This window comes from Babylonia areolata, chromosome 12 (assembly GCF_041734735.1).
Source record: "Babylonia areolata isolate BAREFJ2019XMU chromosome 12, ASM4173473v1, whole genome shotgun sequence".
NCBI classification, from domain to species: domain Eukaryota; kingdom Metazoa; phylum Mollusca; class Gastropoda; order Neogastropoda; family Buccinidae; genus Babylonia; species Babylonia areolata.
Window position 1 is genome coordinate 10,912,657 of NC_134887.1, and position 4,684 is coordinate 10,917,340.

Consider the following 4,684-nt stretch of genomic DNA (forward strand, 5'->3'; position numbering starts at 1 on the left):
CTACACCCCCTCTCCAAACAATTGTATGAACACACACACACACACACACACACACACACCACACACACACACTACACATCAAACACCACCACCATGGCACGCGCACGCGAGCGGGGAATCCCTCAAGAATACCGCAACAGATTTTTTTTGGCACTGAGATTGGCACCCGGTGGGCGGAGCCTGAGGCAAAAAGAAAGCCACGCCCTTCGGACACCTCCATTCATGAGTGCGCGTGCACACGTGACAAGACGCCGTCACGTCCCCAAACTGGAAAATCCACACACAGCGCCGGCTCAACCACTGCCTCGCTATTTAGTGTTTTGAAGAGCAGACGACACTTCCAGTTAGTGGTTTGGCTGGACGAAAGCGGTGAGCGTTCGTTAGTAATAGAATAAAAGTTGACTGGAAAGAAGTACCGAGGAAGTAATAGAAAGGAAAGCTGCATACAGTGAGTGGTTGAAGTGAAGTCGTCTTCAGTGCGAAAGGAAAAGACTTGTGAGGAATTGTTTAACTTCTAGTTCGGTTATCAATTGGTTTGCTTTTTTTTTTTTTTCAGTGGCGAGATTTTACCTTTTTTTTTTTTTTTTTCAAAAGATATGTTCATTGAAAATAAAGATTATTTCGATTATAAAAGCACACAGTTCGACTTTTCTCAAAAAACAGCAGGGCGCATTTTACACGGTTAAAGATAACTGATTTGGGCTCAGGTTGTTTTTTTGGTTTAATTCATAATTTTTTTGATTTATTTAATTTTATTATAATATTGATCTCATCTGATGATTTATTGAAGAGACTTTAACAAATATAGGATACGAATTTATCATTTAGAAAGAAAGATTAAAAAAAAAAAGGGGGGGGTGGGGGGTGGGGGTGGGTTAGCAGTGGTTGATTTTATCATCGGCAAGTTCTAGGTCTTTTCTTGCAACTGAATCAGGATCTGAATTAACGTGAAAATTTTGTTTTACTTCAACAAAGGATTGAGCGTGTTTCTATTTCTGGCGAAGCAACAGTTGTGTGACATTACATTTGCTGTGGAAAGGGGTTGAGAAGAAAGAGAGGGGGGAGAAAATCCAGCCCTTTGACAGAAGGAGAAAAGCTTGATGTGGTGGTGCGGTGTGTTGTGTTGTGTTTGTCAACTATAGCAGTGGTTTCAGCTGGTCGTGTATCGATCGACTTTCCCTTGGGGGTCGTCGGTCCTTTGCTCAACCTCAGCAGATTTGATTCTCTCTCTCTCTCTCTCTCTCTCTCTCGCTTGCTCGCTCGCTCGCTTGCTTGCTCTATAATCCGCCTAGCTTTTAAAAAGATTTTTATCCTGAACTTTTGTCGTGTCAACCTTTTCAGCTGACGAGACTTGAGGGCGGAATATAAAGTAAAAAGAAGAAGAAGAAGAAAAAAATCCGGATATACTTTGTGGTTTCGTTGAAACTTCTGTGTCGAATCGGAGAGAGAGAGAGAATGAAATAAAACGATTGGGGTTAAACTTCTAGTTCGGTTATCTTTACGGCTTGCGTGTCTGTGTAATCTTACATCAGAAGGCAGTTGTTAAAAAACAAATAGTGTTTAGGTTTGTGCTTTGGACGTAGGTCTGTTCTAGTGGAGGTAGACGGTTCAATTCTGTTCTGTGTCTCTGTGGCTGGCCGTACTTCTGTTCAAGTGGAGGTAGACAGTTCAGTTCTGTTCTGTGTCTCTGTGGCTGGACGTAGTTCTGTTCAAGTGGAGGTAGACAGTTCAGTTCTGTTCTGTGTCTCTGTGGCTGGCCGTACTTCTGTTCAAGTGGAGGTAGACAGTTCAGTTCTGTTCTGTGTCTCTGTGGCTGGACGTAGGTCTGTTCAAGTGGAGGTAGACGGTTCAATTCTGTTCTGTGTCTCTGTGGCTGGACGTACTTCTGTTCAAGTGGAGGTAGACAGTTCAGTTCTATTATGTGTCTCTGTGGCTGGCGGTAGTTCTGTCTAGTGGAGGTAGATGGTTCAATTCTGTTCTGTGTCTCTTTGGCTGGACGTAGCTCTGTTCAAGTGGAGGTAGACGGTTCAATTCTGTTCTGTTTCTCTTTGGTTGGACGTAGGTCTGTTCAAGTGGAGGTAGACAGTTCAGTTCTGTTCTGTGTCTCTGTGGCTGGACGTAGTTCTGTTCAGGTGGAGGTAGACGGTTCAATACTGTTCTGTTTCTCTTTGGTTGGACGTAGGTCTGTTCTAGTGGAGGAAGACAGTTCAATTCTGTTCCGTGTCTCTGTGGTTGGACGTAGTTCTGTTCTAGTGGAGGTAGACAGTTCAATTCCATTATGTGTCTCTGTAGTTGGCGGTAGTTCTGTCTAGTGGAGGTAGACGGTTCAATTCTGTTCTGTTTCTCTTTGGTTGGACGTAGGTCTGTTCAAGTGGAGGTAGACAGTTCAGTTCTGTTCTGTGTCTCTGTGGCTGGACGTAGGTCTGTTCAAGTGGAGGTAGACGGTTCAATTCTGTTCTGTGTCTCTGTGGCTGGACGTACTTCTGTTCAAGTGGAGGTAGACAGTTCAGTTCTATTATGTGTCTCTGTGGCTGGCGGTAGTTCTGTCTAGTGGAGGTAGATGGTTCAATTCTGTTCTGTGTCTCTGTGGCTGGACGTAGGTCTGTTCAAGTGGAGGTAGACGGTTCAATTCTGTTCTGTTTCTCTTTGGTTGGACGTAGGTCTGTTCTAGTGGAGGTAGACGGTTCAATTCTGTTACGTCTCTGTGGCTGGACGTAGTTCTGTTCAGGTGGAGGTAGACGGTTCAATACTGTTCTGTTTCTCTTTGGTTGGACGTAGGTCTGTTCTAGTGGAGGAAGACAGTTCAATTCTGTTCCGTGTCTCTGTGGCTGGACGTAGGTCTGTTCTAGTGGAGGTAGACGGTTCAATTCCATTATGTGTCTCTGTAGTTGGCGGTAGTTCTGTCTAGTGGAGGTAGATGGTTCAATTCTGTTCTGTGTCTCTGTGGCTGGACGTAGGTCTGTTCAAGTGGAGGTAGACGGTTCAATTCTGTTCTGTGTCTCTGTGGCTGGACGTAGGTCTGTTCGAGTGGAGGTAGACGGTTCAATACTGTTCTGTTTCTCTTTGGCTGGACGTAGGTCTGTTCTAGTGGAGGTAGACAGTTCAGTTCTATTATGTGTCTCTGTGGCTGGCGGTAGTTCTGTCTAGTGGAGGTAGACGGTCCAGTTCTGTTCTGTGTCTCTGTGGCTGGACGTAGTTCTGTTCAAGTGGAGGTAGACAGTTCAGTTCTGTTATGTATCTCTTTGGTTGGACGTAGGTCTGTTCTAGTGGAGGTAGACGGTTCAATACTGTTCTGTTTCTCTTTGGCTGGACGTAGGTCTGTTCTAGTGGAGGTAGACGGTTCAATTCTGTTCCGTGTCTCTGTGGTTGGACGTAGTTCTGTTCTAGTGGAGGTAGATGGTTCAATTCTGTTCCGTGTCTCTGTGGTTGGACGTAGTTCTGTTCAAGTGGAGGTAGACAGTTCAGATCTGTTATGTATCTCTGTGGCTGGACGTAGGTCTGTTCTAGTGGAGGTACACGGTTCAATTCTGTTCTGTTTCTCTGTGGCTGGACGTAGTTCTGTTCAAGTGGAGGTAGACGGTTCAATACTGTTCTGTTTCTCTTTGGCTGGACGTAGGTCTGTTCTAGTGGAGGTAGACAGTTCAATTCTGTTCCGTGTCTCTGTGGCTGGACGTAGGTCTGTTCAAGTGGAGGTAGACGGTTCAATTCTGTTCTGTGTCTCTGTGGCTGGACGTACTTCTGTTCAAGTGGAGGTAGACAGTTCAGTTCTATTATGTGTCTCTGTGGCTGGCGGTAGTTCTGTCTAGTGGAGGTAGATGGTTCAATTCTGTTCTGTGTCTCTGTGGCTGGCCGTACTTCTGTTCAAGTGGAGGTAGACAGTTCAATTCTGTTCTGTGTCTCTGTGGCTGGACGTAGTTCTGTTCTAGTGGAGGTAGACGGTTCAATACTGTTCTGTTTCTCTTTGGCTGGACGTAGGTCTGTTTTAGTGGAGGTAGATGGTTCAATTCTGTTCCGTGTCTCTGTGGCTGGACGTAGTTCTGTTCTAGTGGAGGTAGACAGTTCAATTCTGTTCCGTATCTCTGTGGCTGGACGTAGGTCTGTTCTAGTGGAGGTAGACGGTTCAGTTCTGTTCTGTGTCTCTGTGGCTGGACGTAGTTCTGTTCAAGTGGAGGTAGACGGTTCAATACTGTTCTGTTTCTCTTTGGCTGGACGTAGGTCTGTTCTAGTGGAGGTAGACAGTTCAATTCTGTTCCGTGTCTCTGTGGTTGGACGTAGTTCTGTTCTAGTGGAGGTAGATGGTTCAATTCTGTTCCGTGTCTCTGTGGCTGGACGTAGGTCTGTTCTAGTGGAGGTAGACAGTTCAATTCTGTTCCGTGTCTCTGTGGTTGGACGTAGTTCTGTTCTAGTGGAGGTAGACAGTTCAATTCTGTTCCGTGTCTCTGTGGTTGGACGTAGTTCTGTTCTAGTGGAGGTAGACAGTTCAATTCTGTTCCGTGTCTCTGTGGTTGGCGGTAGTTTAGAAGACTGAAGAAGTGTTTGGGAGAAGGGTGGGTTGGTTCCAGTGGTTTGTGTGAAACATTGGTGAGTTTCAGTTTCAGTTTCAGTAGCTCAAGGAGGCGTCACTGCGTTCGGACAAATCCATATACGCTACACAACATCTGCCAAGCAGATGCCTGACCAGCAG

General features: G+C 45.6%; 1 protein-coding gene across 3 annotated transcripts in view; it reads left to right on the top strand.

The window, feature by feature from the left end:
• Positions 1–241: 241 nt before the first annotated feature.
• LOC143288391 (matrilin-1-like) overlaps positions 242–4,684 on the top strand; it is a 183,348-nt gene continuing 178,905 nt past the window's right edge. Inside the window, exon 1 of one of the 3 annotated variants that reach the window (XM_076596802.1) lies at positions 242–369. The gene's annotated coding sequence lies outside the window, so the exon portion shown is untranslated. Of the gene's footprint in view, positions 496–4,684 lie in introns of all 3 variants that reach the window. The other 2 variants (XM_076596799.1, XM_076596800.1) reach the window with 2 other exon arrangements.